Genomic DNA, 12,266 nt, shown 5'->3' on the forward strand with positions numbered 1-12,266 from the left:
TATTTATGGTTACCTTCTTTTTGAGGCTAGTGATACCAATTTTCCATTTAGAGTAGTGATTCAGTTTTCATTTGCTTGCATCTTGAATTTTAAAAAAGTGAGTCAACTGAAAAACATTAAGCAATAGTTCAGGAGGTACACAGAAATAAATGGCAAATCTTGTAGGTGACCTAGGAATTAGTGAATCTGTGAGTGAAAAGAGTTACCTAAAATTCTATCAGACTCAAGATTCCCTTTTGTAACAAATACTTGTATTTCCCTCTTCTCTATTTAAAACTGAAAAACCATAATTAATATAATTATACAGATTGTTTTCAGAAAAGCAGCACTATGTATTATTAACAGTAATCTAACAGAAAATAAAAGTGAGGTCATCTCTGATAAATTAATATGCATCGCAACATGAAATGCTCAGGTGTGACTGCCTGCAACAGAAGATAGAATTCTGCAGCTGGATAATTGGACCGATATGCAGAATATCTGGAATGCAAGAACTCTGTGTGCAGAGCCATGCAGATGTGCTGCATCCAGGACAAGTACTGTGAGTCAGTGACAAGAGGTTTCTGAAATGGGTGAAATTCGGAACAAGATCAAGTTTAATCATTCCTCACTACACTATGGTTTTCTTCTTGGAAATTCAGTGGGAAATGAAAGCCTTCCCCAAAACACTGTGTGCTAAGTTGTAAATTCAGATAATTAGAAACCAGTGTTTTACTTCCTGGAAAACCTGGTGGAGCATTAGAAAGTTATAGGGTGCACAGTACTGTATTGTTAACTTTGGGTTCTATGTCATACAGTGGTTCTCTCCAACTTAATCATCTTGCAAAACTGAATCTTTATCCCCAGCTAACAGCCACTCCCCTTTTCCTCCTCCCCTCAACAATTTTTATTTTCTGCTTCTATGAGTTTGACTATTTTAGATACCTCATGTAAGTAAAATCATGCAGTATTTGTCCTTCCATGACTAGTTTATTTCACTTTGTATAAAGTTAAGAGGAGAGATCTCATGTCAAGTGTTCTTACCACAAATAAACTAGCCACAAAAGAACACAGGGAAATTTTTGGAGGTGATGGATACATTTAGTATCTGATTTGCTCTGGTATCATCGGTATATGTCTAAACTCATCAAGTCATATACATTAAATATGTGTAATTTTTGGCATGACAATTATACCTCAATAAAATTTAAAAAAAATAAAAGAAAGAAAGCCATGTTAGACACTGGGCAGTTCTTCAATTGCAAGACCAACCCATACATTATAGTACATTTAGCATCCCTGATTCCTGTCCATTAAATGATAAAAGCACCCCCCCACCCCAATTATTGAGTCAAACATCCCCAGAGATTTGCAAAATGCTCCTGGAAAGTGGTACTATCCCTACTTCCACAGAGGGTCAGTGGCTTAAGGGCAAGGACCTTGAAGTCAGAGGATGTTTATGTATCTTGGTTTCTTTTGTTTACTAGTTTACAATTTTGGGCAAGTCACTTAAGTTATAATATATTTAATGTGAATGTAACCAGGTGTTTTAGGTTTACTTTTGTTTCCCAAAAAGATAGGATAGAATCCTAACCCCTAGTACCTTAGAATGTGACCTTATTTGAGGATAGAGTCCCCACAGAAGTAATCAAGTTAAAGTGAGGTAATTAAGGTGAGCACTAATCAAATATGACAAGTGTCCTTATAAAAATGGGGAAATCTCAACACAGCCACTCACACAGGGAAAAAATATGTGAGGGTGAAAGTAGAGATCAGGATGATGCTTCTATAAGCTAGGGAACACTGAAGATTGCCAGCAAACCACCAGAAGCTAGGGCAGAGGCATGGAACATGGAACATGACCCCTTAATGGTGGATTCCCAGCCTCTAGAATGGTGAGACAATAAATTGTTGTCTAAGCCACTGGTTTGTGTTACTCTGTTGTGACAGCCCTAGCAAACTGATACGTCAGGATACTATTTTTGCAAAATCAACTATGTCATTTTAATTTTCTTTTTATGTTTTGTTCTTCTCCAGCATTTTTCTTCCTGGGATCTATTTAATATGAAAATGGGCTTGATACAATAGAATATTATTCCACCATTAAAAAGAATGAAATCTTCCCATTTGCAACAACATGGATCAATCTAGAAAGTATATGCTAAGCAAAATAAGTCAGTTAGAGAAAGACAAATACCATATAATTTCACTCATATGTGAAATTTAAGAAATAAAAAACAAAGGAAAAAAAAAGAAAGAGAAAGAGACAAGCCAAGAAAGAGACTCTTAACTATAGAGAACTAATGGTTACCAGAGGGGAAGTGGATGGGGAAATGGATGAAATAGGTAATGGGGATTAAGGAGTGTACTTGTCCTGATGAGCACTGGATGATGTATGGAATTGTTGAATCATTATATTGTACACCTGAAACTAATATAACAGTATGTTAACCATACTGGAATTAATTTTTTTTAAGTAAAAAATAAATTAAAGAAAAAGAAAATGGGATTTGAAAGATAAGATTTCTGTAGAGAGGATATGCTAAGATTAACATATAAAGGTTGGGGCTCGCACAGCCAATCATGATGGTCTTCCATGGTGGAGGATATAACTTTCTACTGTTAAAAAACTTAGCCAAGAAGCTAGAGTCCGGAAGACGGCAATATGACATGATATCTTAGCCTGTCCCTTCTTAGGTTGTGGGCTTGTGAAAAAGAGTAGGGAAAGCAGGAGATAATCTCTCCACTCTGAGGTTTCATAACTTGAAGCAGGAAGAAGCTGTGTTGGATAGTTTTTTGGAAACACTGAAGGCATTAGGGACCTTTTTCCATCTGTATTTGGAACTCTTGAGAGAAACTGCTTGTCAGCCTACCTCTTTATCAAAGTGGAGGTAGCTGCCTACTTTTGAGGAAATGTGAGAGCATAAAGGATGCTCCAGTTTATTTTCTCAGACACTCCCTTTGCTTCTATGTGTGAAGGATAGGTGTGCTCACCTTTTAAGAGCTAAGGGGAGGTGAAGTGCTTTAGAGAGTACCACTAGCACAAAACTCAGGTGTAAATGCTATAAGGGGAGCATCAGACAGATAGGCTATGCATGAATCAGTGGTCAACAAGAGGTCAGGGGGCCCCTTCTACACTATGCCTTGAGTTCAGATATGCCCCTCACACCCCAACCATGCAAATGGCCATTTAGGAAGAAAAAAAGAAGGAAACTCTCAGGGATTGGGCTTATATCCCCAAAGCCACTGTACATTGTCTAAAGAGATTGCTTAAACTACTACATGAAAGAGCAGTGGTGGTGAATACCTGGTTTTTGAAACATCCCCAATCCTTTCACAAAATTAAAGTAACTAAGGTAGAAAAATCAGAAATCCACGAAAACTTCATAAGCAAAACTGTATGGCAATGTGCCCCCTGGAACCTCAGAATATAGGATGATGTGGCAACCCCTAGTATTTAAGTGTTTACTCCATTTTGAGTTGACTTTTGTGTATGGTATAAGATTATGGTTCAATTTCATTGTTTTGCATGTGGATACCCAGTTTTTCCAACACCATTTATTAAAGAGACTATCTTCCCTCATGGTTTATTTTTGGCTCCCTTGTGAAGGATTGGTTGACTAAGAAGCTAGGTCCTCATAGGAACTACAGTTGTATAGGAAAAGGAGAATTCTCATAGACCTAGGAGCTTGGGGTCTCATAAATCATCAAAAGGTATCTCTTCCCAAAAGAAGAAATGTTCTGAGAGTGGAGGACTCCAAAGGCAGATCTGAAAACAATTAAAACTAGAGAGGAGGGGCACCTGGCTGGCTCAGTGGGTGGAACATGTGACTCTTGATCTTGGGGTTGTGAGTTTGAGCCCCATCTTGGATGTAGAGAATTGCTTAAAAATAAAATCTTAAAAAAAAAAAATAGAAAGGTGCTTTACAGTCTCCAATTTAAGGTGAGTACAAGTAAGCTACACAAAGATAGGATGATGTTGGGGTTGCCTGAACCTTCAACATTCTGAGAAAATCTTTCTTGGAAATTGCTGGAACCAGAACTCTACTTGGTCAGATCATGAAGATCAGTGTAAATGTTTCAAATACTAGTGTGGGAGAGGCCATGCTAGGAAAGGAAAACTATCTCAGGAAGTAGCAAAAATATAGCTATACTAAGAAGCAATTAATATAAAAAACTTTTTGGTGATGGCAGAAGGGACTTAAAGCCATAGATTTAGGAAAGTTTTCCTAGCATACCTCTATTTCCAATATTCTTCTAAAAGTCAAAGAAAACACATCTTTTTCAAGCATAACAAAAGAAAAGGATAAAAGAGAAGCTAAAGACAAAAATTATCTGAATAACATACCTACATAAAGTAAAAACACACAACGTATTCCATAGGGCACACAAAACCAAAACATTTCAAAACAAGGCAAAAGTAATTAAGAAAAGCTTACAAACTCTGAAACAACAGCACACATTAATTTATAAAGGCTCAGAAAGAGGTGAATAGGTATTACAGAATGAATTGGATTCCCTCAAAATTCATATATTGAAGTTCTGTTCCCCATTACCTCACAATGTGACTGTATTTGCAGACAGGATCTTGAAAGAATTAACTAATTAAAATGAAGTCATATAGATGAACCTTAACCCATATGAATGGTTTCCTTATAAGAGTAAATTAGGACAAAGACACAGAGGCAAGACCATATGAATTCACAGAGAGGAAATGGCAGCCATCTACAAGCCAGGGCTCAAAAGAAAGCAACTCCACCAACCTCTTGATTTGGGACTTCCAGCCTCCAGGATAGTGAGAAAATAAATTTCTGTTGTTCAAGCTACACAGTCTGTGGTGCTCTGTTATGGCAGCCCTAGCAACTAATATACTAGGGAAGAATGATATAAATAATATGAGCAAAGTGAGCTCAGGAGGGCACATAAACAAAAGATAAAACTTGAAGACCTTAAAGAGAAGAAATACAGTGTGAATGAATACCACAAAAATAAGGGAAAGGAAATAAACTACACATGGTAAAAAAAAAAAAGGAAAAAAAAAGACAAAGTGATAGTTATAGAGAACAGGCAAAGAAGACCCAATATACATAGAATTGGATGTTCTTAAAGAGGAAAACCAAAGCAATAAGAAGAATAATAATGATAATTACAATTCAAGAAAAATTTCCTGCAATAAAAGAGACATTAACAAATATTAAAGAACATTTCGTGTATCAGGGGAAAAATCTGATCCCAAATATTCTATATCAAGTATCCATAAACTGTGGTCTGAAGGCTAAATCTAACCCACTTCCTGTTTTTGTGAGTAAAGATGTACTGGGAGATGGCCCACCTACTCATTTACATACTTTCTAGGGTTGCTTCATACTACAATGACAGAGAGGAGTACTTGAGACATAGACTGTATGGCCTGCAATACATATAGTATTTACTATCTGGCTCTTTACAAAAAGGTGTGCTGACCTATGCTAAAATATACTCCAGTAAAAATATTGGCTTAAAATAAAAAATCAATAAAAACAAAACAAAATAAAATACCACAAATTCATTGAACATCCAGGATAAAACACCAAGATACATAAATAGCAACACCTCTAAGGTAAAATAATGCTCTTTGCCAGTATACAAGGGAATAACATAATTGAGATATTTAAATGAAGAAAATACAAACCAAAAGTTTCATTTTCAGCCAAATTGATCTACAAGTCTAAAAGCCACAGTCACACTGTGATTAACATGCAAGAACTCAAGGAAAACAATTCCCAGGAGCTCTTTCTGAGATGGCTCAGAGAACAAGCTTCAGGAAACCAAGAAAAGATTGGAGAAGCTTTGGGCTAATGATATATAGTGATCATTAAGCATATTTAATCATAGCAATGAGATTAAATGATGGAAGATAAAAATGACAAAATACATGTAATTGTTATTTGCTCTGACAATGTAACTATAACTATGAAAGCAGTCAGGGAGGAACAAAGTAAGAATACAAGGAAAGCAGAACAAGCATGCTGTCTTACAGATATTAACTGGTACAAAAAGAACATTACTTTAAATTATTAAGGCTCCTGGCTAGTCACAACATTGCTTATTGTAAGAAATGAAGACAAAATCTTTAAAAAGTGGGACTGTAAGTACAATAAAGGTAAATGACTCCTGTAAAGGATAACTTTTAGAAAAGTATACAAACTTTCTAAATAACAAAAGTATTTAAAAGAGAGAGGGGTGGAAAAAGCAAAGAAAACAGACAACATTCTAGAAGGAACCCAGATGTCCATCAGTAGGAGAACGGTTGAATCGATGATGATAGACCCATATGATATCATATTATGCAGCTGGAAAGAAGAATGACTGACCTCCAGCATATACTGTTCTGCAAAGGCTACATAGTCCTACAAGATACATAGTGTTCTGCTAAAGTGCAAAGCGGTGTGCAAAGTATGCTGTACAGAAGAAAAGGAGAGAACCACAAAGATATTAGTATTGCTCATATTATAAAAGAAACAATGAAAGAATGAACACAAAACTAATAAAATCGTTACCCTCAGTTAAGGTAGCCATACATCTGCTTGCCCAGAACAGCTCTGGTTAATGCCTTTTGATATCAACAAAAATGGAGGAGACTGCTTTTTGAAAAGGCAACTTACTGGTACTCATTTCTGATATATAGGTAGACCCTTGACTTTCTAAAGGGAGGACAAGTAATAAGAAATGTTAACTCCTAAACATGAAAGTGTAAAATATTACTATCTCCATTTCAGACAAAGAAAAGTTTGCATATTATGTTTTTTTATGTCTGAATTATATCTAGGTATTTTACTCAAAATAAATGGAATTCCTAATGCAATCATACACAATGTGACAATGCAATACTGAACAATTTCTATAACTCAATGATTACTTTTTTATGGTAATTATGCAATCACTTTATTTTTTTTAAAATAGATGATCTTATTGAAGTATAATTGACATATAATGTTATATGAGTTTCAGATATATACTGATTTGACAGTTCTACACATTTTGCTATGCTTATCCTAAGTGTAGATTTATATTATGTTTATCTGTGAAACTATTTGTCTTCCTAATTATTACTTAATTTTTAAAAACCTTACTCTTTCTCTATATTGGCCTTCTCATTGTAATATGACAATATAAGAGTATCTTTTTTAAAAAATTATTCTAGGATAGGAAGAAAACTGAATACACACTTTTCCAAAGAAGACATCCAGATGGCTAACAGATACATGAAAAGATGCTCAACATCACTCATCATGAGGAAAATACAAATCAAAACCACGATAAGATACCACCTCACACCTGTCAGAATGGATAAAATTAACAACACAAGAAACAACAGGTGTTGGTGAGGATGAAGAGAAAGGGGAACCCTCTTGCACTGTCGGTGCAATGCAAATTGGTGCAACCACTTTGGAGAAGAGTATGGAGGTTCCTCAGAAAGTTAAAAATAGAACTATCCTATGATCCAGCAATTGCACTACTCGGTATTTACCCAAAGGATACACAAATACAGATTGAAGGGGTACATGCACCCCGATATTTAGAGCAGCATTATCAACAATAGCCAAACTATGCAGTGAGCCCTAATGTCCATCGACTAATGAGTGGATAAAGAGGAAGTGGTATATATGTATACGATGGAATATTACTCAGCCATCATAAAAATGAAATCTTGTCATTCACAATGATGTGAATAGAGCTAGAGTGTATTATGCTAAATGAAATAAGTCGAACATACCATATGAATCACTCATATGTGGACTTTAAGAAAGAAAACAGATGAACATATGGGAAAGAGGGAAAAAAGGAGAGAGGGAAACAAACCGTAAGAGACTTTTAACAATAGAGAACAAACTGAGGGCTGATAGGGGGAGGTGGGTGCAGGATGGGCTAGATAGGTACTGGGTATTAAAGAAGGCACTTGTCAGGGCCCCTGGGTGGCTTGGTTGATTAAGCATCTGACTCTTGATTGCAGCTCAGATCATGATCTCCCATCATGGAATCGAGCCACACATCAGGCTCCATTCTCTGCAGAGTCTGCTTGTCCCTCTCCCTCTGTTCCTCTCCCTGCTTGCTGTCTCTCAAATAAATAAATTAATTAAATCATTAAAGAAAAAAAAATAAAGAGGGTACTTGTGATGAGCACTGGGTGTTGTATGTAAGTGATGAATCACTGAATTCTACTCCAGAAAACAATATTGCAGGGGCACCTGGGTGGCTCAGATGGTTGTCTGCCTTCGGCTCAGATCATGATCTCCAGGTCCTATGATCCAGCCCCGCATTGGGCTCCTTGCTCAGCAGGGAGTCTGCTTCTCCCTCTGCCCCTTCCCCCCTGCTCCTGCTCTCTCTCTCTCTCTCTCTCTCAAATAAATAAATAAATAATAAAAAAAAAGAAACCAATATTGCATTGTATGTTTACATTAAAATTAAAATTTGAATTAAAAAATTTAAGTAAAATTGTTCCAGGATTAAATAGACTAATATAAGTAAAAGTTAAATATGTGAGAAAGTTCTTAGCACACAGTAAATATTGTTTAAGTGTTAGCCATTATTATTCTTGTAGTTGTCATCATTATTGACTTTTTAAAAGATTATACTCTCTTTGATAACTATATTTTAGGAGGGCTGTGTATGTGTGTGTGTGTGTGTGTGTGTGTGCATGTGTGTGTCTACATATAGTTCTATATATGTCTGTTTTCTATTAGTTACCTAGAAGAAACCACAATAACCCAGAGAGAGGGGAACATAACGTTGGAGCAGAGGTAAGAAAAGGGATCACAGGGTACCTGGGTGGCTCAGTCGTTAAGCGTCTGCCCTCGGCTCAGGTCATGATCCCAGGGTCCTGGAATTGAGCCCCACATCGGGCTCCCTGTTCGGTGGGAAGCCTGCTTCTCCCTCTCCCACTCCCCCTGCTTGTGTTCCCTCTCTCACTGTGTCTCGCTCTGTCAAATAAATAAATAAATCTTTAAAAAAAAAAAGAAAAGAAAAGAGATCAGATGTGACCTATTCTTCCAAATTCCTTTATGGTTTTATTTTATTTTTATTTGGGCTGAATTAGTCTGCATTTGGGGATGAATTCTTCTGGAGAATGCTATGTCCCACACTTTTCCCTAGTCAGGAGAGGACAGTAGACCCTTCAGGGAGGACAACTCTAGTAGGTAGACAATAAGGTTTTCCTAAAGAGGATAGGGGCATTCAGCCTGTGAAGCATGAAGGAAGGGGCTGTCTTTAAGGTGGGGTGGAGAGGGAAAGGAGGCAGACTTACAGGCTTAAGACATGACTAGGAGTTGGGGTTCTGCCAGGTGTGTAATGCCAGTGAGAATTTGGCATATTTGCCATCCTGATTGCAGTGTGTCAAGTCCCATTAGATGCCCTAAACCTTTAGAGTATTCTGCTGCACATCACCAGCCTCTGGTCTGGTTATCAGAATTACAGGCCTGGGCAGGAAGAGAAAGGGCAGCCTTTTCCCATGAGGTCAGGAGAACAAGCACAAAATTGAGGGGTTGAGCAAAGAAGCTCAATCACAGATGGTTAAAGTGTATCTGGGGAGAATGAGAAACAAGCACCTCCTTTCTAAAGTAAATTAAAAGAAAATGAGCCTTGAAGGGGAGAAGAAGGACCCTTGAGGGCATAAGCTTATTTTTAATAATCAGAAATCCAGACATCTTCTAAAGCGTCCATAGGTCCCTCTAATGATCAATTATCAATTCCAATCAGCAAGCATTTACTGAGAAACTAATGTTTGATGGACACTGCTCTGAACTCAAGCTCTAAACACTGGACATGTGGAAGCAAGTAATGCATAAGTTGTGTCTTCAAAGGTTCACCATTGTGTGTGGAAAGAGATATTTATAAAAATAGCTAAAATACAGCATGATTATCATAGGAGAGGCAGCAATTTTCAATTACTTGTAACTGGATCAATTTGTTGGCTCAAAATGTCAGACAAATCTCCATATTGATTGGCTTAGAGGGGGCTGGTGCCTTTAATGATTTCACCTAAAGAGGTCCAAGGCTGCAGACATAAAACCCTGGGCTCAGGAAATTTTTTTGGGTGTTGACTCCCACACTGTGCTCCATATTTTCTACTTTTCTGGCCTCTAAAGTCTCTGCCCTCTGGGCTTCCCATCTAGATTCTCCTGCTTGGCCTAAACCTTCCTCAGTGTTGCCACATTTGGATATTTTGAGGTGGCTTAAAAAGGAAGACACTCAGATGGATCTGGAGTCACCTATACAAGGTGCCTATCTTGAGAAGGCCAAGTCTGCAGTCAGCAGAAAATTTAGACAAAGGATACCCCTTTTCTCTTTGTTCCATCTGAGAGTGGTTTTATCACTCCCATCCAGTCTGCATTTTCTGTGGCATCTTCTATTTTCTTCTATCTCAGGCTCTCTTCAGTGACTGTGGTATAATTACAGAGCTGGAGTCCTTTTATTTTATCATATTTGCTACAAAGGCCTTATCTATTGACACTGGGAAGGACACAATGGTCTGAATTATGTTTCTAATGCCAAAGCACTGGATATTCTGTCTGTCTCAGAATGGTACTCTCCAGTATTTCACGACTACCCTGTATCCAAAATTTACATGATCCAAGAATGTCCTCCAAAGACAAATAAGTTAGAAAAGAAGATGAAGTTCCCATGTTTGGGCCCCTATTCCTCTTCCTGACAGCGACCCCAATACTAAGTACCGAGAACAAAATATAGAGGCCTGAAATGCTGCTAATCATCTGCAATGCACAGGATAGTCTCCCACAACAAATAATTACCAAGCAGAAATGTCAACAGGGCCAAAGCTGAGAAACCCTGTGTTAGAATGCAACTTAGATGTTGTAACAAAAAGACCCCAAAATGAAATGATTCCAACAAGACAGGAATGTACTTGCTTTTGTCTGGGGTGGGGAGGAAGGATCTGTAACAAGACCCAGGATTCTTCCATATTGTTGCTCTGCACTCCTCTATGGTTTGTCCTTGCCAAATGGTTGAAGCTGTCTTTGTGGCTTCGCCTGAACATTCTGACCCACATGTACTTCTTTGCTAGGGCTGCTCTAACAAAACACCACAGATGGGATGGCCACACAGAAATTTATTTTCTCAGAGTGGAGATCAGGGTGCTGACAGGTTGTTTTTCCTTGAGACCACTCTCATTGGCTTGCAGATGGCTGCCTTCTCACTCTGTATCGATATAGCCTTTCCTCTGTGTGCCCATATTGTTGGTATCTCTTCTTCTTATAAGGACACTAGTCATATTGGGCAGGGGTCCCACACTTATGATCTCATTTAACCCTAATCACCTCTTTAAAGGCCCTCTTTCCAAATACAATCACAGTGGGGTTAGAGCTTCAACCTATGAATTTTGAGGACACACAATTCAGTCCATAACATAATGGAAAGGAAGAGAAATTAGAGGGCAAACAATTGTATTTTTTAGGGATTTTTCCTAAAAGTTACATAAATCGTTCTCTTGCGTATCATTGGCCCAAAACTTTGTCACATGGCCAGCCCAACTGCAAAATAGGCTGGGAAATCTATTCTCTAGCTTGGTAGCCATGAGCACAGAAAAATCTCAGATGGCGATGTTATTTTAGGAAAAACTATTAGAGAAAGAGAATTTTAGAAATTGGAAAATGACAATCTGTTCTAATTTTAATTTAGTGTTTCCCCAATATAATGCCTCTTGGATTCATCCCAACTACCAGGGCCCATGAGATAATGAAACCAATTCCTACATAGAACCCCAGTACTGCAGATACCATACCCAACCCTACATCTTCTTTTATTTAGAAAAGAGTCACAAAACGGCAGCCACAAGAAAACACTTTGTATTTCCTCAGTGGCAGTTTTGAGTCCAGGCAAATTTACTACCACCTTGAGTTATACCATGTGTCTCTTATTTTGTCTTTAAAAAAGTAGTGAGAAAGACTCTGTGGCCAGGGAACTGGAAGAGAAAATGCCTATGCTGTTGTCCTTCAAATTAACTTCCTTTTCTGCCCATGAACACCTGGCCTCTGCCTTAATGACTGAGGTTGAGATGTGGTTCTTAAAGGCATACAATTTGGAGAATATCCTGGATGAGGTCATCTATTAATAATACATTAACAACTATCATATCTAATATGTATTTTAAGAGCAACCTAGTAAAATTGTAATACACTTTATTTTAATATAGATTCACTCAGTTAATATATCAACATTGAACAGGTTTAATTTTGATGCTAAACTTTCAAGCAGTTTATGCTGCTAAAGGCTAAAACCAGGCTATTGCCTGA

The 12,266-nt window shown here is 37.6% G+C and overlaps 1 protein-coding gene across 1 annotated transcript in view; it reads right to left on the reverse strand.

The window, feature by feature from the left end:
- KCNH8 (potassium voltage-gated channel subfamily H member 8) overlaps positions 1-12,266 on the reverse strand; it is a 367,066-nt gene that overhangs the window by 232,032 nt on the left and 122,768 nt on the right. The gene's annotated exons all lie outside the window — the stretch shown is intronic.

The sequence above is a fragment of the Zalophus californianus genome, chromosome 1 (genome assembly GCF_009762305.2).
Source record: "Zalophus californianus isolate mZalCal1 chromosome 1, mZalCal1.pri.v2, whole genome shotgun sequence".
NCBI classification, from domain to species: domain Eukaryota; kingdom Metazoa; phylum Chordata; class Mammalia; order Carnivora; family Otariidae; genus Zalophus; species Zalophus californianus.